At 44.5% G+C, this 24,240-nt stretch overlaps 1 long non-coding RNA gene across 1 annotated transcript in view; it reads left to right on the top strand.

Annotated features, from left to right (window-relative positions):
* Nucleotides 1-13,195, top strand: part of LOC116989115 — a 39,889-nt gene extending 26,694 nt beyond the window's left edge. The window contains exons 2-4 of the long non-coding RNA XR_004416133.1: nucleotides 6,311-6,417; nucleotides 11,063-11,122; nucleotides 13,009-13,195. This is a non-coding gene — a long non-coding RNA (uncharacterized LOC116989115). The remainder of the gene's footprint in view (nucleotides 1-6,310; nucleotides 6,418-11,062; nucleotides 11,123-13,008) is intronic.
* The last annotated feature ends 11,045 nt before the right edge of the window (nucleotides 13,196-24,240 follow it).

Raw genomic sequence — 24,240 nt, 5'->3', positions numbered from 1 at the left:
AAGGTATGGGGTTGAGAGGGAAAGATAGATCAGCCATCCAAAGATGATTATATATATAAATTATTATAAAGTTATATAAATTTTTACATCAAATTATACATGTGTCTGTGTGTGTACATGTGTGTGCGTACACACTGAACTTTTTTCCTCATTTATTACATTGTTTAGAGAATACCACCAGGAGGTTAGTCCCCGGGATGGCTGGACTGTCATATGAGGAAAGATTAGAAAGACTCGGCTTGTAGTTACTGGAATTTAGAAGGATGAGAGGGCATCTTATAGAAATGTATAAAATTATAAAAGGACTGGACAAGCTAGATGCAGGAAAAATGTTCCCGATGTTGGGGGAGTCCAGAGCTAGGGGCCACAGTCTACGGATAAAGGGGATGAGATGAGAAAAAAAGTTTTCAACCAGAGAGTTGTATATTTGTGGAATTCTCTGCCACAGAAGGCAGTGAAGACCAATTCACCGGATGAATTTAAAATTGAGTTAGGAGCTCTAGGGGCTAGCGGAATCAAGGGGCATGGGGAGAAGGCAGGTACGGGTTACTGATTGTGGATGATCCGCCAATCAATGGCGGTGCAGGCTCGAAGGGCCAAATGGCCTCCTCCTGCACCTATTTTCTATGTTTCTATTACTGTGTGTTTCCATATTGTGTTGTGCTGCTGCAAGTAAGAATGTCATTGTTCTATCTGGGACACATGACAATAAAACACTCTTCACTATTGATCCAGTCAAATCAAATCCTACTGTACTGGAGTCCAGTCAAGCCGCACACAAGTGTAGGGTGCAGAATATAGTGTTACAGTGGCATAGCGTTAGTTGTAGTGAGAAAGTGCAAGGTCTGTAGGGTGGGAGATGCACCCTGGTTCCCCTGGTACGACCGTTTTCTCCCCTTTGTCCATCCTCTCACACACCCACGTGGTTTAGTTTAGTTTAGTTTAGTTTAGTTTAGAGATACGGTGCAGAAACAGGCCCTTCGACCCACCGAGTCTGGGCCGACCGGCAATCACCCCGTACACTATTCTACATACACTAGAGACAATTTACAAGCCAATTAACCTACAAACCTGTACATCATTGGAGTGCGGGACAAAACCGGAGATCCCGGAGAAATCCCACACAGGTCACGGGGATAACGTACAAACTCTGTACAGACAGCACCCGTCGTCAGGATCGACAGGCGCTGTGAGGCAGCAACTCTATCGCTGCCGCACCGTGCCTCTCACGTTAATCTCAAACTTCTCTCCATCCTGAGACTGCATTAGCACAAACCCTGAACATTTTCACATGCACAGATGTTGCCATTTGACCATTTCTATCAGTTCAATTTTTATGTTAAATGACATATTAAAAGTTTGTATTTGAAACCAGCCAAGCCGACTATTGCAGCTATTGATAGGAGGTATAATAAAATATAAAGGAGGGGGATTTTGACCAAATGCGCGATCATGAGCAAATATCAAACGAGAAAGTTAGTGTAGGAAGGAACTGCATTTAAACCGTTGATTTAAACCGTAGACATAAAAAGCTGGAGTAACTCAGCAGGACAGGCAGCATCTCTGGTGACATTTCGGTTTGAGAATATTCCGAATTACAGTGAGTTTATGGACTCAACGTCACGCCATTCAATATGTCACGTGTGTCTTTCAATGTATTGGCATGCGCGGTACACAAAGTTGTCAGTAGTTTTATCGTTTGCAAGATGGCTGTACCGTTCTTTGAAGACGTTACCGCAGAGGTTTGTAATCTTTAACCTTTTGTGAACTTTTCACAATCTTCTCTGGTTAAGTTTATTCGAAGGACATTGCCGTCCGATCACTGCCGAATTACAGTGAATCTGATTTGCTTTTCTATCGGATACTTAGAAATTGTATTCACCAGAGGTGAATGTTTCTGTTCTGCTTTGTTTACAAGGGTCAGGTTAACGGCACTCTGTGTAGTTAGCTGCTGGTGATCATTTGTTGTCGAGATACTGTATCATACGTGTTTCATTGATATACAGGTACTATATAATACGTGCTTTTCATGTTCATATGATAGGAGCAGACTTAGCCCGTTCAAGTCTACTCCGCCATTTTCCCTTTCCCTCTCAACCCCATTTTCCTTTTATTGGATATCCTCCTGCTTTTCACCGCTAGGGTGACAAAAGTTAAATCAATGTCCATTGCAACCGCGGTGTCAGCTTCAATCAAACAAATTTGCTGATGTAAATCCAGATGCACTGGTGATATTTTGTTCCAATACTATTGTTTGTGCTCATCTTTGAATACAACAAATCTGTTTCATGAACAAATCGCATGTTTGAAATGTTACCGTGCTGCACTTTTACTCATTTTATTCGTAATTATATGACAGTGTAACTGTGCTTCCTGTTGCCCATATAGAGTTATAGCGTGACACTTCCCCCAAACTTGCGAGTGTCATTCACCCTCTGAGTGTCTTTCATGAAATTACATTGATTCAATCCTTTCATGGTTAACGGTAACTGTAGCAATGCTTGCGTTATGTAAACCTACCTTCCGCCACTGGTATTCTAGTTCCGATTACATTGGTGACCTAATCCCGCTCCTCATTTTAACATGATGAATAACAAGCACAGCTTGAGCTGATGTGACCTGTTGGTGTAGAGTCAGGTCTTGGTCGTTAAATTGCATTTTTTCCTCATTTATTACATTGTTTAAAGAATACCACCAGGAGGTTAGTCCCCGGGATGGCTGGACTGTCATATGAGGGAAGATTGGAAAGACTCGGCTTGTAGTTACTGGAATTTAGAAGGATGAGAGGATATCTTATGGAAATGCATAAAATTATAAAAGGACTGGACAAGCTAGATGCAGGAAAAATGTTCCCGATGTTGGGGGAGTCCAGAGCCAGGGGCCACAGTCTACGAATAAAGGGGAGGCCATTTAAAACTGAGATGAGAAAAAACCTTTTCACCCAGAGAGTTGTATATTTGTGGAATTCTCTGCCACAGAAGGCAGTGAAGGCCAATTCAATGGATGAATTTAAAAGAGAGTTAGATCGAGCTCTAGGGGCTAGCGGAATCAAGGGGCATGGGGAGAAGGCAGGCACGGGTTACTGATTGTGGATGATCCGCCAATCAATGGCGGAGAAGGCTCGAAGGGCCAAATGGCCTCCTCCTGCACCGATTTTCTATGTTTCTATGTACAAAGTGTTTCCATATTGTGTTGTGCTGCTGCAAGTAAGAATGTCATTGTTCTATCTGGGACACATGACAATAAAACACTCTTCACTATTGATCCAGTCAAATCAAATCCTACTGTACTGGAGTCCAGTCAAGCCGCACACAAGTGTAGGGTGCAGAATATAGTGTTACAGTGGCATAGTGTTAGTTGTAGTGAGAAAGTGCAAGGTCTGTAGGGTGGGAGATGCACCCTGGTTCCCCTGGTACGACCATTTTCTCCCCTTTGTCCATCCTCTCACACACCCACGTGGTTAGTTAGTTAGTTAGTTTAGTTTAGAGATACGGTGCAGAAACAGGCCCTTCGACCCACCGAGTCTGGGCCGACCGGCAATCACCCCGTACACTATTCTACATACACTAGAGACAATTTACAAGCCAATTAACCTACAAACCTGTACATCATTGGAGTGCGGGACAAAACCGGAGATCCCGGAGAAATCCCACACAGGTCACGGGGATAACGTACAAACTCTGTACAGACAGCACCCGTCGTCAGGATCGACAGGCGCTGTGAGGCAGCAACTCTATCGCTGCCGCACCGTGCCTCTCACGTTAATCTCAAACTTCTCTCCATCCTGAGACTGCATTAGCACAAACCCTGAACATTTTCACATGCACAGATGTTGCCATTTGACCATTTCTATCAGTTCAATTTTTATGTTAAATGACATATTAAAAGTTTGTATTTGAAACCAGCCAAGCCGACTATTGCAGCTATTGATAGGAGGTATAATAAAATATAAAGGAGGGGGATTTTGACCAAATGCGCGATCATGAGCAAATATCAAACGAGAAAGTTAGTGTAGGAAGGAACTGCATTTAAACCGTTGATTTAAACCGTAGACATAAAAAGCTGGAGTAACTCAGCAGGACAGGCAGCATCTCTGGTGACGTTTCGGTATTGAGAATATTCCGAATTACAGTGAGTTTATGGACTCAACGTCACGCCATTCAATATGTCACGTGTGTCTTTCAATGTATTGGCATGCGCGGTACACAAAGTTGTCAGTAGTTTTATCGTTTGCAAGATGGCTGTACCGTTCTTTGAAGACGTTACCGCAGAGGTTTGTAATCTTTAACCTTTTGTGAACTTTTCACAATCTTCTCTGGTTAAGTTTATTCGAAGGACATTGCCGTCCGATCACTGCCGAATTACAGTGAATCTGATTTGCTTTTCTATCGGATACTTAGAAATTGTATTCACCAGAGGTGAATGTTTCTGTTCTGCTTTGTTTACAAGGGTCAGGTTAACGGCACTCTGTGTAGTTAGCTGCTGGTGATCATTTGTTGTCGAGATACTGTATCATACGTGTTTCATTGATATACAAGTACCTGTACTATATAATACGTGCTTTTCATGTTCATATGATAGGAGCAGACTTAGCCCGTTCAAGTCTACTCTGCCATTTTCCCTTTCCCTCTCAACCCCATTTTCCTTTTATTGGATATCCTCCTGCTTTTCACCGCTAGGGTGACAAAAGTTAAATCAATGTCCATTGCAACCGCGGTGTCAGCTTCAATCAAACAAATTTGCTGATGTAAATCCAGATGCACTGGTGATATTTTGTTCCAATACTATTGTTTGTGCTCATCTTTGAATACAACAAATCTGTTTCATGAACCAATCGCATGTTTGAAATGTTACCGTGCTGCACTTTTACTCATTTTATTCGTAATTATATGACAGTGTAACTGTGCTTCCTGTTGCCCATATAGAGTTATAGCGTGACACTTCCCCCAAACTTGCGAGTGTCATTCACCCTCTGAGTGTCTTTCATGAAATTACATTGGTTCAATCCTTTCATGGTTAACGGTAACTGTAGCAATGCTTGCGTTATGTAAACTGTGGGTTGCTTACCTTCCGCCACTGGTATTCTACTTCCGATTACATTTGGTGACCTAAGCCCGCTCCTCATTTTAACATGATGAATAACAAGCACAGCTTGAGTTGATGTGACCTGTTGGTGTAGAGTCAGGTCTTGGTCGTTACAGTGCATTTAAACCAGAGGCTCCCACACATAGCGGCCTCATAAAGCTGATTGTGGTGACCATTCTCTGCTACCCCCCATCACTGGCACTGGTCCCAATGCCCACCCTCCCCCCCCCTGCTCTGATACCCCCATCACTGGCACTGGTTCCCATGCCCCCCCCTTGCTCTGATACCCCCATCGCTGGCGCTGGTCCATGCCCCCCCCCCCTCCCCCCCCCGCTCTGATACCCCCTCACTGGCACATGGTCCAATGCCCCCCTCCCCCCCTGCTCTGATACCCATCACTGGCACTGGTTTCCCATGCCACCCCCCCCCTTGTCTCTGATCCCCATAGCTGGCACTGGTCCCATGCCTCCCCCCCCCCCCTGCTCTATACCCCATCACTGGCACGTCCCAATGCCCCCCCCCTTGCTCCTGATACCCCCATCGCTGGCAACATTGGTCCCAATGCCCCCCCTCCCCCCCCATGCTCTGAATCCCCCATCGCTGGCACTGGTCCCAATGCCCCCACCTCCCCCCCATGCTCTGATACCCCCATCGCTGGCACTGGTCCCCAATGCCCCCCCTCCCCCCCCTGCTCTGATACCCCCATCACTGGCACTGGTTTCTAATGGGCCCCTCATTGCTCTGATATATCTATCACTGGCACTGGTCCCAATGCCCACCTCCGCTGATACCCCCGTACCACTGGCACTAGTTCTTTTGACTTTAGACATAAAGCATGGAAACAGGCCCTAATTTCAAGGATGGAACCTGGGTCTCTGGACCTGTCCACAGGTTAATCCACACAGAGCCAACATTGTTCCAAATTAAAGTCCAGTCTGAAGACGGGTCACGACCTGAAACATCACCCATTCCTTCTCTCGAGAGATGCTGCCTGTCCCTCTGCGTTGCTCCAGATTTCTGTGTCTATCTTCGGTCTAAACCAACATCTGCAGATCCATCTTACACACGGACCCAAATGAGCATGTTTCTGGGCCGTAAGAGTCCAATTATCCCACTGGCTACTGAGGAGCAAGTAGCATCTGCAGGAGATGTTTCACTGGTGTCGATGCTTGTCTGGTGGTGGATATGACCTGTTCCAACAACATCCTCCCCTGCATCCCAACAGAAACCCGTGCAGCCAGTCGACGATCCCTACGGCATCAACGCTGAAGTGGTTTTTGGCGATATCTCCATCCCGCTAGTGGACTTGTATCCTGGACTCAACACTTCACAGTAAGTACCCCTTCATATCAGTGAGTAGACAAAATGCTGGAGAAACTCAGCGGGTGACGGGTCAGGCAGCATCTATGGAGCGAAGGAATGGGTGACGTTTCGGGTCGAGACCCTTCTTCAGACTGCTCCTCAAATCTTCATATCTGTAATGCACTTTCAGGTTTAGAAACACAAAAACATAGAAAAAGTAGATGCAGGATCATTCGGCCCTTCGAGGCAGCACCGCCATTCAATATGATCATGGCTGATCATCTAAAATCAGTACCCCGTTCCAGTTTTTTCCCCATATCCCTTGATTCCGTTAGCCCTAAGAGCTAAATCTAACTCTCTCTTGAAAGAAAGTTTAGTTTTGCTTAATTAATGTCACGTGCCGAGGTAAGGTGAGAAGCCTTTTGTTGCACGCTATCCAGTCAGCAAAAAAGACTGTACGTGATTACAATCGAGCCGCCCACAGTGTACAAACACAGGGTAAAGGGATTATATAAAGATTTAAAAGAGTGGAGCGACTGTAATGAATGATTGTAGATCCATTTCTGGGAGCAGCTTGCAGAGAGTGGCCTGGGTTCAGCTGCATCTTGGCTCTCATTCTGCAGCAGGCATAACAATTTGCAAACAAGGAACCGTGGGCCCTGGTTTATACCAAAAATAACACAAAATGCAGGAGTAACTCAGTGGATCAGGCAGCATCTCTGGAGAAAAAGAATGGGTGACATTGTGGCATGGAACTCTTCTTCAGGCTAAGTCTCAAAAAGGGGCCCGACCTGAAACGTCACCTATCCATGTTCTCCACAGATGCTGCCTGACCGCTGAGTTACTCCAGCACTCTGTGAAATGTCACCTATCCATGTTCTCCACAGATGCTGCCTGACCCGCTGAGTTACTCCAGCACTCTGTGAAACGTCACCTATCCATGTTCTCCACAGATGCTGCCTGACCCGCTGAGTTATGGTGCAGCAGCATCTATGGAGCTAAGGAAATAGGCAACGTTTCAGGCCGAAACCCTTCTGGAAATAGGCCATGTTTTGGGCCGAAACCCGAAAGGGTTTCGGCCCGAAACGTTGCCTATTTCCTTAGCTCCATAGATGCTGCTGCACCCGCTGAGTTACTCCAGCATTCTGTGAAACGTCACCCATCCATGTTCTCCACAGATGCTGACTGACCCTTTTTGTCTTTGAACAAACTATCAGAATTGCTCAGCAAGAGGCAGCACAGGATGTGATTTCCTTTGTGCTACGTTATTGTTTCATCAACCTTTTTCTGATGCAGCCAATGAAGGATTTCCACATAGCAACGAAGTTCACTCACAGTGTCTGATCCGGATATCATGAACTTCCTGCTATGTGTCTTTCATTTTATCTGCAATAATATCTCCATTGCACCATATTTCACAGAGACTAGCAACGTTTGGTTACATGGCAAGACAGTAAATGCTGGAGGAAGTCGGTGGGCCAGGCAACATCTGTGAAGGGAGTGGACAGTCAATGTTTCGGGTCAGGACCCTTCTTCAGCATGTCCAACCCTGGGGAAGCTTTGATAAATGGAGTCTGCATTCATCGACACAGATCACACCTTTACAGACAGGATGGGGGATAGATTCCCCAGCCATACATCACATTATAGTTTCACCAACACAACATGTGTAATAGAAAGGTGTGTAGGAAGGAACTGCAGATGCTGGTTTACACCTAAGATAACATTAAAATCTGGAGTAACTCAGCGGGTCAGGCAGCATCTCTGGAGAAAAGGAATGGGTGACGTTTCGGGTTGAGAAACCGAAAGGAAAAGAAGAAATATAGCCAGTGATAAAGACAGATATACAGTAGAACAAATGAATGAAAGATATGCAAAAAGCAACAGTGATCAAGGAAAGGTGGAGTTCACAATGGTCCATTGTTGGCTGTGGGGTAGGTGATAACGAGTTATACAGACAGTGAAACTCAACAGGACGACAGTGAAACTAGTATGATGACTAGGTTGGGGGAGGATGGAGAGAGAGGGGATGCAAGGATTACTTGAAGTTAGAGAAATCAACATTTATTCCTCACCAGCTGAGTTACTCTAGCTTTTGTGTTTGTTTGGAATAGTTATCATGGTTACACTGTAAATGGCTTAATTGTAATCATAGAAACATAGAAAATAGGTGCCGGAGTAGGCCATTCGGCCCTTCGAGTCAGCACCGCCATTCAATATGATTATGGCTGATCATCCAGAATCAGTATCCCGTTCCTGCTTTCTCCCCATATCCCTTGATTCCATTAGCCCTAAGAGATAAATCGAATTCTCTTTTGAAAACATCCAGTGAATTGGCCTCCACTGCCTTCTGTGGCAGAGAATTCCACAGATTCACAACTCTATGGGTGAAAAAGTTTTTCCTCATCTCAGTCCTAAATAGCCTACCACTTATTCTTAAACTGTGACCCCTGGTTCTAGACTCCCCTAAAATCTGAAACATTTTTCCTGCATCTAGCCTGCCCAATCCCTTAAGAATTTTACATGTTTCTATAAGATGAATGAATGAATGAATGAATAAGTTTATTGGCCAAGTATGTTCACATACAAGGAATTTGCATTGGTGCTCCGCTCGCAAGCGTCAACACGACATACAATAACAATTAAGAATGACACATTCAACATTAATAATAAAACATTATAATTAAACCTGTGAATGAAATAAAATACCAGAGCAAAAGGAGGCTACAGACTTTAGGTTGTTGAGTACAGCTATTGCTTGTGGAAAAAAGCTGTTTCGGCATTGACAGTCCGGAGTCGCCTTCCAGAGGGAAGTGGTTCAAAGAGTTTGTGGCCAGGGTGAGAGGGGTCAGAGATGATCTTGCCCACTCGCTTCCTGGCCCTTGCAGTGTACAGTGGTCAATGGAGGGAAGGTTGCAGCCAACAACCTTCTCAGCTGATCGGACGATTCGCTGCAGCCTCCGGAAGTCGTGCTTTGTGGCTGAGCCAAACCAGACCATGATGGAGAAGGTGAGGACAGACTCTACGATGGCCGTGTAGAATTGGACCATCCTTGCTTGTGGCAGATTGTGGTTCCTTAGCTGCCGCAGGAAGTACATCCTCTGTTGTGCCTTTTTGACTGTGGAGTCGATGGTAGCCCCCCCCCCCCCCCCATTTAAAGTCCTTGGAGATGATGGTTACAAGGAACTTAAAAGACTCCACAGATGTGACTGTGGTGTGTTGATGGTGAGTGGGGGGAGGGGAGAGGGAGCTCTCCTAAAGTCTACAATCAATTCCACTGTCTTAAGAGCATTGAGCTCCAGGTTGTTGCGATGGCACCAGGACGCCAGCTGTAACACTTCCTGTCTGTAGGCAGATTCCTCCCCATCCTGGATCAGTCCAATCAGGGTTGTGTTGTCCGCAAACTTGAGAAGCTTGACAGACAGAGGAGTCTGTGGAGGTGCAGTCGTTGGTGTAGAGAGAGTAGAGGAGAGGAGAGAGTACGCAGCCTTGCGGTGATCCTATGCTGAGGGTCTGCGGGTCCAAGATGAGCTTTCCCAGCCTCACATGCTGCTTCCTGTCTGTCAGGAAGTTGGTGATCCACTGACAGAGGGGTTCAGGCACAGTCAACTGGGAGAGTTTGGAGTGTAGTAGCTCTGGCACAATGGTGTTGAATGCAGAGCTAAAATCAACAAACAAAATCCTTGCATAGGTCCCCTGGCGGTCTAGGTGCTGGAGAATGAAGTGCAGGCCCAGGTTGACTGCGTCATCCACAGATCTATTGGCCTGGTATGCAAACTACAGGCGGTCCAGCAGGGAGTTTGTGATATTTTTCAGCTGGGTCTTTCAAGGGTCTTCATGACTACAGAGGTCAGAGCGACAGGTCTGTATTCATTAAGACCAGAAATGTTTCACCCTCTCATCCTTCTAAATTCCATTGAATACAAGACCAGTCGACCCGTTCTTTCCTCATATGACAGTTCCACCATCCCAGGAATTAACCTGGTGAACCTACACTGCACTCCCTCAATAGCAAGAATGTCCTTCCTCAAATTAGACCAAAACTGCACACAATACTTCAGGTGCAGTCTCACCAGGGCCCTGTACAACTGCAGTAGGACCTCCTTGCTCCTATACTCAAATCCTCTCGCAATGAAGGCCAACATGCCATTAGCTTTCTTCACTGCCTGCTGTACCTGGATGCTTACTTTCAGAGACTGATGTACAAGGACACCCAGATCTCGTTGCACCTCCTTTTCCTAATCTGACACCATTCAGATAATAATCTGCCTTGTTGTTCTTGCCACCAAGGTGGATAACCTCGCATTTATCCACATTATACTGCATCTGCCCACTCTCCCAACCTATCCAAGCCACCCTGCAGCCTCATAGCATCCTCATCGCAGCCCACACTGCCACCCAGCTTTGTGTCATCTGCAAACTTGGAAATGTTACATTTAATTCCCTCGTCTATGTATTGGAGGCATTCTTATTTAGTTTAGTTTAGAGATACAGTGTGGATACAGGACCTTCGGCCAAACTAGCCCGCACGTATTGTCTTTCTGCTGACTGGATAGCATGCAGCAAAAGCTTTTCACTGTACCTCAGTACATGTGACATTAAACTGAACTGGAATTTACAAAGACAGTTTGATAATATCAATGGGTACATTCTAAGCATCTTGTTTATATTTCAGAGCTACAACACATCCAGTTCCAGAAACAGGGGAGCAGGGTTCAGTTGAACCTGAGAAATGGTTAGTGGTTCCTTTGTTACAATTACATTTTTCATGATCCTTTTATAAAAATACGTCACTTAGACAAAGATAATGTCGCCAGAATCAGAGAGTGATTATTTTTGGGATTATTTCGGGCACAGCGCCACAGACCCAGGTTCGATCCTGACTACGGGTGCTGTCTGTATGGAGTTTGTACGTTCTCCCCGTGACCTGCGGGAGATTTCCCCGGGTGCTCTAGTTTCCTCCTACACTCCAGACGTACAGATTTGTAGGTTAATTGGCTTGGTAAAATTGTAAAAAAAATTGTCCCTAGTGTGTGTAGGGTAATATTAATGTGCGCAGGCTCAGTTGGCCGAAGGTCCTGTTTCCGCACTGTATCTCTAAACTAAACTAAACTCAACTAAATAAGAATGCCTCCAACAATTTACCTGGTCGATAAAATGGTCGATATTTTATGCAGCTTTAGTTTAGAGATACAGCACGGAAAAAGGCCCTTCTGCCCACCGAGTCCACATCGACTATTGATCACCCATTCACACTAGTTCTCTATTCTTTATAGAGGTGTGGAAAATCATGAGAGGAATAAATCAGGTAGATGCACAGGTTCTCTTGCCCAGAGTAGGGGAATCAGGGACCTCTGTAGGTTCAAGGTGAAGGGGAAAAGATTTAATAGGAATCTGAGGGGTAACTTTTTCACACAAAGGGTGGTGGGTGTGTGGAACAAGCTGTCAGAGGAGGTAGTTGAGGCTGGGACTATCCCAACTTTTAAGAAACAGTTGGGTAGATACATGGATAGGACAAGTTTGGAGGGATATGGACCTAACGCAGGCAGGTGTGACTAGTGTAGCTGGGACATGATGGCTGGTGTGGGCAAGTTGGGCTGAAGGGCCTGTTTCCACGCTGTATCACTCTGAACAAGGTAATGGTGCAATGTGTGTGGGGAGGGGTTAGTGCACAGTTTGGGAGAGATCATCCCATGCCAAGAAATTAGACCCAGCGTTGAATAACACCTGCCGCTCAATCACTGGCTGCTTGAAGCCCACCAACATAAACAACCTGCACCTCCTCGCTGGCATTGCCCCTGCTGATGTGAGACGGGAAGTCGCCAGCCGAGTAGAGATGACCAAGGCCACCAGTGATGAACGCCACCTCCTCTATGGACGTGTACCCCCGGCCCAACGGCTGAAGTCCAGGAGAAGCTTTCTCAGCCATGTCCAGCCCCTAATAACATCACGGGAAGAAACCAGACTCCAACTATGGACAAAAAGGCTTGAGGACGACCCCCCTCCTACTGACATGGGTATCCCTCCTTCTGAAGCCCTCCCTCCGGGCTCAGAAGCACCATGGGTCCAGTGGAAGACGCTCAACCGCCTGAGAACAGGAACAGGGCGATCAAAAGCTGCCATGGCCAGATGGGGCTATGAAACTGGCCAAACCGCCTGTGAATGTAGAGAAGAGGACCATACAATGCAGCACTGCCTTGTCTGCCCCCTACTACCCAACCAGCGCAGCTCAAAGGATCTTGCAGTGTTCAACAAAAACGCAAAGGACTGTGTAAAGGAATGGGAAACTGTCATATAGTCAACCAGCTTCAAAGACTCGAAAAGAAGAAGAAGAGGTGCACAGCTGAACAATGTGACTGGTGAGCCCACAGCTCTACCTGCTGTACCCCTGCCACCCTGGTGTTTGTTGAGGTTGAAGGATCAATAACTGAACTGTTTCCCTGTAAATACTTTTGATAAATCTTCACCAGTAAATTGGTTTACCAACCTGAACCCTCTGGGCTAAAGACTCCATAACAACAACTAATGTTGAAGGTTGATTAATAGTAAATTAATTGTAAGAGCTGCAATCTATTCCGATGGACAATCTTTACTAATATTTATTTGTTCTTTCTGTTATAGAATGCATAACATGTGTCGGTGAAAGTTCTGTCTGAAGATTTGGTATTTCCACCAAGACCTTACACTGACATTGGAATATAGCTATATATGATTTTATTATTATTATTGTGTAAACATTAATGATACAGTATTGCTGGTGTCAGACGGGCATGGTGACAGACGCACATCTCTGTCCTCCATGCCGCTACCTGTCAACCTCCTTGTGTGTCTCTGCACATTAGTTTAGGTAATTCTACAAGTAGTTCAACTTTATATTTGAATATTTAAATTGTGCTTTTCCTTTATGAGAGATAGGTTTTTTTTGCCTTCCATCACAACGATGTGATGGATGTTTGTGTAAACTGTGTTGTGTCTCGGGTCTTTTTGTTTTGTAATATATGGCTGCAGAAACGACATTTCAAGGGGGCCAAATTACAATAAATTGAAAAATGACAATAAATTGAATTGAATTGTATTGTATGTTGTATAATAATATATTTGAAAGATAATAAAGTTTATTGCTGTCATCAATTTACAAATATATTAGTAAATTGATAAACCCTGATCAAACGGGGTTTATACCCAAAAGATACTAATTTAATAATTTGAGACGCCTGTTTAATTAAATTGTACTCGCATAAAGTAGAGGAAGAAGATATATCAATTATTTCTTTGGATGCAGAGAAAGCATTTGATCAGGTAGAGTGGCAATACTTATATAAAGTACTGCAAAAATTTAATATGGGAGAGAATTTTATAACATGGGTAAAATTATTGTATGATAAACCGATGGCAAGAATTTTAACTAACAGCATATTATCTCAAAAATTTCAACTATCAAGGGGTAATAGGCAGGGATGTGCATTATCACCCCAGCTATTTGCCCTTATGATAGAACCCCTGGCTGAAAGTATAAGAATTCATCCGAATATTCAGGGCTATAATACCAAGGACTCAAAGAATAAAATCTCATTATATGCAGACGATATACTTTTATATATTACAAAGTCACAAACGAGCATACCAAATTTATTAAATTTAATAGAGGAATTTGGGTCTTTTTCTGGATATAGAATAAACTGGAATAAAAGTGAAATCATGACATTAAAACCTCTACACATTTATTGAAGTTCCCCTTTAAAATCGCAACAGAAAAATTTAAATATTTGGGTATTCAGATTACTAGAAAATATAAAGCATTATTCAACGCTAATTTTATACCTTTATTAAATAAACTTAATACGCTGATTAAATTTTGGAAAACACTTCCTTTATCATTATTAGGTAAAATAAATGCAATAAAAATGATCTTCCTACCACAATTACTATACCTATATCAGTCTATACCGGTATATATACCAAAATATATATATTTAAAATTAGACTCTAATATTACTAATTTTATTTGGGACTATAGATCACATAGAATTACAAAAAAACACTTATGTAAACCAAAAGAGGTCGGGGGACTTTCACTTCCGAATTTTATGTATTATTACTGGGCAGTGCATATTAAGAATATAATTTATTGGCTGGATACTTCTACCCAACAGACAGAATGGATAAAAATGGAGAAAGAGGATTGTCATCCTTGTAGTATAGGAACGATCCTCTTCTCCCCGAAAAAAACGAATAACACAATATATAAGAAGAACCCAATTTTATATGGTAAAATAAGAATTTGGAAACAAATAAAATTATCTTTAAAATTAAGAAATTTATCATTGTTAATGCCAATAGCGAATAACCCTTTATTTAAACCATCTCTTATTGATAAGACATATAACCAATGGGAAAGTCTCGGAATTAGAAGGATCGGGGATATGTACGAAATGGGAAACCTACTATCATTCCAACAATTACAATTAAAATTTAAACTGAAAAACAACCAATATTGTAAATATCTTCAGATTTGCGATTTCATGAAAAAATATATACAAGGATATCAAAAAATAACTCCTGAATTATTGGAAGAAGCAATGAATATTGAAGCTGACTCACAAAAATTAATATCATATTTATATAATAGTATTCTAAATATAGACCTACCATCGACAGAGGTACTTAGAGAAGAGTGTGAACGGGAACTAATGATAAAAATTACAAGGGTAACATGGGAAAAGTACTTGATATATATTCACAAATGTTCGATTAATGTAAGACATAATCTAATTCAATTTAAAATTTTACATAGATTATATTATTCAAAAACAAGATTGAACAAATTTTATCCAAATATATCCCCCATTTGTGATAAATGTCTATCCCAAAATGCAACTATAACGCACTCCTTAGTTTCCTGCATAAAACGTTATAGATTTTGGAGTGATATTTTCGAAATATTTACAAAATTATTTAAGATAAGAATGGAACCTAATACTGAAATGATTATATTTGGCGTAATGGAAGATGGGAATAAATTGAACATATCTCAAAATTTATTTTTTAACTATGGTTTAATAATAGCAAAAAAATTAATACTTACATTTTGGAAAAATACATCAATACCAACGCTTAAAATGTGGATTGCAAGTAGGTTGGACACCGCACATCTTGAGGAAATGCGATTCCTCCTAATGGATAAATCAGACCAATTCATAACGAGTTGGTCTCCATTTGTCGTCTTTTTGGAATCATATGGTGCAACACAATTGTAAAAAATAACTGTTTCAAGACTGGACGAGGGTTGGTCAAGATTATAAACAATGATCTCCTTACTTTAAAAAAATATATATTTTTAATGTTTTATTCTCTTTTTTCTATTTTCTTTTTCTCAACTTTCTTCACTCATTCGTCTTTTTTACTTTTCTTCACACACTATATATCTCACGCTTTTCTATCCTTTACTATCTAATTTATTTTTCTTATTCTAATCTTTCTTTAATATAACAAAAAAAAAAAGAAGCTGTACATAAAATGTATTATGAAAATATATATTAGGCACTTTGGTGCCATATGATTGTACTTACTTCCAATAAAATAAAATATTTTAAAAAAATAAATAAATATAGAAACAAGGAATTGCAGATGTTGGTTTACACAAAAAGACACAAAGTGCTGGAGTAACTCAGCGGGTCAGGCAGTGGTATATTATCAGCCATTAATACAAGAATGTCAACATAGTACTGCACAGACGCTGCATAAACACTACCTCTAACCAAGGCCACAGCGAGAGTCAAGGTTTGTATTAGTGTGTTGACATACCCATGCAACATGGGACAGTACAACGAGAGAGTCACATAACACGTCTCCTCCTTCCCACACTTTGAGAAGAGCTCTTGGTGCAAAGGTGCAGCAGCTGCTGAGCTTGGATGTGAAACCCCTTGTGGTCGCTGGCTAATGGATGCAAGAGTTTATGTGGTTATGTAAATGACCTACAGAAATTTGAGAGGAAGTGGCCACAACCAGGGGCACAATGTTGTCTCTGCTATACTCCGCTTATTTCCCAAAGGCTGCTTTCAGAAGAGTGAGGACCAATTTATTTTTTATATATGCATTTTTTGCTGAATAGTGAAAGGCCTGGATAGAGTGGTTGTGGAGAATCTGCCATTCTGGAAGTGTGTATCATCTAGAAAATGCAGCACCATCACTTCCACAATAACGTCTCCAACCACAACTCCTCAAACTAGGAAAGGATGCAGAGTGCTGGAGTAACTCAGCGGGTCAGGCAGCATCTGTGGAGAACATGGATAGGTGACGTTTCACAGAGTGCTGGAGTAACTCAGCGGGTCAGGCAGCCTCTGTGGAGAACATGGATAGGTGACGTTTCACAGAGTGCTGGAGTAACTCAGCGGGTCAGGTGTCCTTTTGTCTGTAAATACAGTACAAACTGAGGGGCAGAGGTTGGTGAGGGTGACCTGCCTTGCAACAAAGTCAGCAATCGACCGAGGGCAGAGTCAAGGAGCCCTGGTCAAAATGGAGTCAATAAGTATCATGGAAGAACAATCCAACGGCAGCGAGGTCGGAGTCGGGCCGAGGTGGCTGACCGCGCGCCGAGAACAAAGGGGCACCCGGCGTGGGGTTGGGGGAGAACAAAGGGGCACCCGGCGTGGGGTTGGGGGAGAACAAAGGGGCACCCGGCGGGGGGGGGGGGGGGACAAGGGACAACCGGCAGAGAGAAGGGGGGGGGGGGGGGGGGGGGGTGGGTGGGGGGGTGGGGGGGTGGGTTGGGGTTTAGAGGGATGAGTATTTTTTACAACTTTGTCGTGCCTTTGAGGCAACTCTCGTGTGTACACAAACAAAGAACTTCACTGTACCTGGCTGGGTACGTATAACAATAAAGTGTCATCATCATCAACATGGAAGGACATTCCAGTGGGTGCAGTCCACCTACAGAGAGAGTAGAGTGTTGTTGTGAGTCCACCATCCTCACCTCCATCTTCAGTGCAAGAGTTCCTCAGATCAATCCACCTCCTTCATCATTGGCCTTCCATCCATCATGAGGCTAACAGTGGGGACATTCTCTGATGATGATCACTCGTTTATTTTCATTTACATATTTTCAAGATAAAGGCGCCCATCCCTGCATTTATATAATTAGGTAGCATTTGGGCATAGTGTAGAGATAAGGCAGTGCAGATGCTGGTTTATACAAGAAAGGCACAGAGTGCTGGAGTAAGTCAGCGGGTCAGGCAGCATCTGTGGAGGGAATGGACAGAGGACGTTTTACTTTCTTCAATTAGGGGTAATTTACATGTTTCTCTCCAAATTCGTACCGTGACACTGAGGGTGGACCTGCTGCCTTACATCCTGACCTCAGCTCCATCCTGTCTACGGGTGCTGTCTGTACTGCACCGTCTCCCCGTGACCACGTGGGTTTTCTCCGGGCGCTCCGGTTTCCTCCCACACTCCAAAGACGTGCAGGTTTGAAGGTTAATTGGCTTCGGTAAAATTACTAATTGTCCCTACTGTGTAAGATAGTGCCAGTGTACGGGGTAATCGCTGGTTGGCACGGACTTGGTGGGCCAAAGGGCCTGTTCCTGCTTTGTATCTCTAAAGTCTAAAGTGAAGTCTAAAGTCAGATGTCCACTTGGGCGTTGTACTCACTGGTTGCATTTAGCTTTGAGACCACAACATAAATCTACATTAACTCAAGGCACAATGAGCGTAATTCAGGGAATGACATGGAACTGGACAGCACAGGAACAGGCCCTTCGGCCCACAATGTCTGTACTGAACATCTCATCTACTTGCACATGATGCATCTCCCTCCATTCCCTGTGATCCACTCCTGTAAAGCTGCATCATAACCTCCTGAGTGAAAGCATTCAGAGGGTAGTGGGTGCCTGGAAAGCACGGCCAGGGGTGGTGGTGGTGGAGGCAGATATGATAGTGGTGTTTAAGAGGCTTTTAGATCGGCACGGTTATGAAGGAGATTGAGAAATTCGGATGCAGGCAGAAGATATTAACGGCATCATGTACAGCACAGATATTGTGGGCCGAAGGGCCTGTTCCTATGCTGTATCGTTCTATTCTCTTTTTGGTCTAACTGGAAGTTAAATGGCACAACTATCACAGGAGACTCCTCTCTATGGGCAAAACACAAAGTACTTGAGGAATGCAGAGCATCATCAGGATCAGCCATCATATGTGGAGGGAATGAACAGACCATGTTTTGGGGCAGGACTGTTTATTTATCAGGGCCGCTAGCATTTAGTTCAAGAGGGCTAGAATTAAAAAATAGTGATGTAATGCTGAGGCTCTATAAGGCACTGGTCAGGCCGCATTCGGAGTATTGTGAGCAAATTTAGGCACCATATCTGAAGAAGGATGTGCTGGCTCTGGAGTGGGTCCAGAGGAGGTTTACAAGAATGATCCCAGGAATGAGTGGGTTAACACAAGATGAGCGTTTGACGGCACTGGGCTTGTACTCGCTGGAGTTTAAAGAATCATAAAACCATAAGAGATAGCAGCAGATTGAGGCCATTCGGCCCATCAAGTCTACTACACCATTCAATTATGGCTGATCTATCTCTCCCTCCTAACCCCATTTTCCTGCCTTCTCCTCATACCTCTGATACCCGTACTAATCAAGAATCTATCTATCTCTGCCTTAAATATATCCACTGACAGCCTCCACAGCCGTCTGTGAGGGGGGACCTCATTGAAACTTACTGAATACTGAAAGGCCTGGATAGAGTGGATGTGGAGAGGATGTTTCCACTAGTGGGAAAGTCTAGAACTAGAGGTCATAGCTTCAGAATTTAAGGACGTACCTTTAGGAACAAAATGAGGAGGGATTTCTTTAGTCAGAGGGTGGTGAATTTGTGGAATTCATTGCAGATATGTCATGCCCATTCCCTCTGGTTAATTCAAGCAGAGGGTTGGCCCTTTATCCTTAGACGTTAAACTTTAGAGATACAGTGTGGAAACAGGCCCTTCGGCCCACCGAGTCCGCACCGAACAGCGGTCACCAAGATGCACTGAGGACAATTTTACAACTTAACAAAGCCAATTAACCTACAAACCTGCACTTTTTGGTGTGTGGGAGGAAACTGGAGCACCTGGAGAAAACTCATGCAGGTCACGAAGAGAACATACAAACTCCATACAGACAGCACCCGTAGCCAGGATCAAACCCGGGTCTCTGGCGCTGTGAAGCAGCAACTCTACCGCTGCACCACCGTGCTGCCCTAATTTGCTTGTTGTTTACCGTGATGTTTACCACTGCTGGTTTACAGAAAAGCACGAGGCTGCTGCAGGTGGTTTGCACGGACTGCAGAAGTCACGGTGCAGAGACCGCTGAATGGTCATCGTCCAGAGAGTTGTGGTCATCTGGTCAGCAGCTCGTGACTGCCCAAACTCTGAGAATTCTTTCAGTGGTTCTGTGGTCGATAATTCACACCTTCGGGAGATGAGAAAGATAAACCTAATCCGGGTGGGTAGGGGGGGATGTGGCTGCAACTTAACCTTGTTCTTACCCTTGTCTGGTCACATGCCAACTTCCACTGAAAGGATGCAGCAACTTCAATAACTTCATTATTATCATTATGTGCACGAGTGCTAGTGTTGAGTTATCAGCTTACAACACTATTATTCTGAAATGGAGGGCAAGGAAAATTACTGAAGTGTTGTTTAGAGACTACAGCGCGTTGTGACAGCATATGTAAGAATGGCCTATGACAGTGTCAAAAATGTTATACACCGGCCCGTACGAAGCTTTTCAAAAAGGGGGGTGGCATGGCAGGATTACAAAACATTTATGTAAAATAAGTGCACACAGCACATATCACAAGCGCAAAGCTCAAAGACCCTTGCGGCCGGGGTCTAGAGCCCGCTTAAGGGCCCTGGAAGCTCTGGGGTTTTAGATGTAAAATGTTATAAAGTAGCATGAAAACACTGCAAATAAAATACTGTAAGTTTTTGCAGTAAACAAAATCTTTTTTTAGAAAATATTTTGTGTGTAAAATATGATGCAAAATGAAAGTCGCAAACTATGGAATACATATTTTTTCAGTATTGTTATCAAGGAAAAGAAAGCAGTTCCAATTGTTTTGACATTATTCATATAGAGGAGAAAAATATAATTGCTCTAAACCTACCTTAATTTTGCAATCTCACTAAAGATAATCCCCCTTTCCCTCTCCCCCCTCCCCCATCCCCCTCCCTCTCCCTCCAACTCTCTCCCCCTCCCCATCTCTCCTCTCCCCCCTTCCCCTCTCTCTCTCCCCCCTCTGTCTCAACCACCCCCTTCCCCCCTCTCACATCCCCCCCTTCTCTCTCCCTCCCTCCCCCTCTCTCTCCCTCCCACGCAGCGAGCTACGACTACGCGCCGCAGACCCCCCCCCCCGGCCCGGAGAAACGGGCACTCCCGCAACGCAATATTCCACTATTTACCTGGAGTAGATATCTAGGATCTTTGGTAGACACGAGGCATTGAGGTGACTGTGTGGAGTGTAAATGGAGATCTGAACCTGCCCGGGCCCACTGCGCACTGGCGGAGAGACAGCGCATTTTGTGTCGCTACTGCATCACCGGCTTCCCCCAACTGCGCAGGCGCGGATGTTCACAATTTTTTCCCCCAAAACATCCAGCGGACCAGAACCAGAATTTCGGTTAATTTCCGTCTGGTAGCGCTCCAATTTTTATTTTCTCTGGATTTTTTTTACTCTGGGCAAAAACACCTTGGCCGGAGGCCCCCTAGATTTTGAGGCCCTAGGCTTCAGCCTATGGGTATATCCTGCCCTGCCGACGCCCCCCTAGCTATCAAGGCCCTAAGCTTAAGCTTGTGAAGCTTATACGTAAATCCGGCCCTGCCTATCCATGTTCTCCACAGATGCTGCCTGACCGGCTGAGTTACTCCAGCACTCTGTGAAACGTCACCTATCCATATTCTCCACAGATGCTGCCTGATCCGCTGAGTTACTCCAGCACCCTGTGAAACGTCACCTATCCATGTTCTCCACAGATGCTGCCTGACCCGCTGAGTTACTCCAGCACTCTGCATCCTTTCCTAGTTTGAGGAGTTGTGGTTGGAGACGTTATTGTGGAAGTGATGGTGCTGCATTTTCTAGATGATACACACTGCCAGAATGGCAGATTCTCAACAACCACTCTATCTAGGCCTTTCACTATTCAGCAAAAAATGCATAAACATCCCCACATTCCTCACTGTGATGGAAGGCAATAAAGTTCAATCTTCTTCCCTCTTTATTCTCCCACGGTCGGGGCAGTCGGAGCTCTTGTATAGGGGCAGTTGGAGTTCCCGCGAAGGGGCGATCGAAACCTCCGCATCGTGGCGGTTGAAGCTCTTGCCGTTTGGAGCTCCCGGTCGGTCTCTAACCAGGGACCATGAGCTCCACGATGTTAAAGTTACCAACCCCCCAAATTCTTGTTAATCTTTATTAAGGATTCTGTTTAAATTTATAAACAGTTGCCCCAGGAGATGATTGGGCCTAACAAAGGTGCCACAAGTAAAATTAGATGCACATTTTAAATAATTGTTTATTGTAGTGAGTCTAATGAAGAAGGATTATGCAGTCACTGTTGCTATGGAAATGTATTCTGCTCAATCTGAGTTAATTTACATTGAAATGCATATTCTGTTTAATTATATTTAACTCAGTCACCAAGCATAAATTGTACATGAATTAAATGCCATTACAAATATTGCAGCTGGTAAATATGCTAAATGGAGAATGTTGCAGGGACCACTACACTAACCATTGCTCTCTACAACTTGAATCTGCAAGCATTGCCAGTAATGGTCTTAGCATGGTCCTTAATTCATTCTGAGCTTAATGAAAGGAATTGACAATTAGACTTGATGGGCCGAATGTCCTAATTCTGTTCCTATCACTTCCGAACATGAACATATGTGGATGTACAGTCTCAACCCTCCACAGGTGTATGGTAGAGAGCATGCTGACTGATTGCATCGCGCCCTGATTCAGCAATGAGAACGTTCAGGAATGTAGGCGGCAGTGAATGGTGGAGTAAATTTGATGGGCTGAATGGCCTAATTCTGCTCCTATCACTTAAGACCTTATGACTTATGACACTGCCCAGTCCATCAAGGGTACTGATCTCCCCACCATCGAAGGGATCTACAGGAGACGCTGCCTCAAAAAGGCAGCCATCATCATCAGAGACCCACACCACCCTGGCCACGATCTCATCTCGCTGCTACCATCGGGAAGAAGGTACAGGAAACAGAAAACCATGACCTCCAGGTTCAAGAACAGCTTCTTCCCAACAACCACCAGGCTCTTGAACACTGCACAACACTGACCTATACAGCTAACAGACTATACTTCTGGGACCCGAAACGTCACCTATTCCTTTTCTCCAGAGATGCTACCTGACCCGCTGAGTTACTCCAGCATTTTGTGTCCATTTAAACTAAACTAATACTGCAGTGGAGGCTATTGTTCATACAAGGGGATTAAAGGAGAAGTGTTTTAAATCTCCACCATTAAAATTGACATAGTACTACATCCCACTGCCAGCCACTCATTATTTTTCGACATAAGCCCAACATCATTCAATGAGTTTTGCTAAGTGCAATATCTGATGGGTTGTGATACCACCAATTCATATGTGATAGGAGCAGAATTAGGCCATTCGGCCCATCAAGTCTACTCCACCATTCAATCATGGCTGATCTATCTCTCCCTCTCAACCCCATTCACATGCGTTCTCCCCATAACCTCTGACACCCGTACTAATCAAGAATCTACCTACAGTGGGTGTATCTGCCTTAAAAATATCCATTGACTTGGCCTCCACAGCTTTCTGTGGCAAAGAATTCCACAGATTCGCCACCCTCTGACTAAAGGTATTCCTTCTCATCTCCTTCCTAAAGGAACGTCCTTTAATTCTGAGGCTGTGACCTCAGGTCCTAGACTCTCCCACTAGTGGAAACATCCTCTCCACATCCACTCTATCTCGGCCTTTCACTATTCATCCCAAATGTTTGTGGTCATGAACTCCCAAACTGAAACACCAAATAGGTCTGCAGTTTCATGTTTCGTGCCTAGATAACATGTTTGGTCAAATATTTAGACACATATTCACTTCAGTGCTCAGATGACATATGAATTGAAGTGCCTCCACCTTCAGCCCAGTATCTTTTTGTTTTTTTCGGGTTTTTTTTTTGTTATGTTAAAGTGTGTTTTTTATGTTTGTTTAAATATTTTAATGTGGGGGAAGAGGGTACGGTAAGGGGGATACCGTCCTTCAGTCGCTTCCTGGAGAGGACGCGACTATTATTCGAGTCGCGTCCTCGGCCCCCCCCCCCCCCAGCGACCTACCTACTGGATTGGCGCAGCCTTTCCTGCCTGGACCGACCAGAGCTCCAGCAGCGGCGGGACAGCGCTGATACATCGCGGGGCTGGTGATGCCTTACCGGGGATCGCCGTCTGGAGCCCGGAGTGCTGGACCTGCTGCACCGACACCCTGGAACTGTGGTTCGCGGAGCTCCCAACGCGGGCGGCGCTGACAAACATCGTGGGGTCCTGCGACTCTGCCCGGCCTGCGGACTCGGGAGCTGCGGACTCCGGTGGGAGGCGGCTGATCGGGAGGTCCGGGCCGCTGAGGAGGTTTTTCACCATCGGGGTTCGGCGTCGGTGTTCCATCAGCCCGGCGAGAGGGCCTGAGCATCGGGCCGCCCGGGGTGGCGACTGCGGGTGCTCGGAAGGCCCCGACCACGGGTGAACATCTGGGAAGATCGGAGGGGAGGCTGGCTGGACTATGGTGCCTTCCTCACCTTGGTGCCATTGTGTTATGTTGTGTCATGGACTTTCTGTGTTTGTG

This window comes from Amblyraja radiata, chromosome 28, assembly GCF_010909765.2.
Source record: "Amblyraja radiata isolate CabotCenter1 chromosome 28, sAmbRad1.1.pri, whole genome shotgun sequence".
Classification (NCBI taxonomy): domain Eukaryota; kingdom Metazoa; phylum Chordata; class Chondrichthyes; order Rajiformes; family Rajidae; genus Amblyraja; species Amblyraja radiata.
This window is presented reverse-complemented; position numbering and strand designations above follow the sequence as displayed.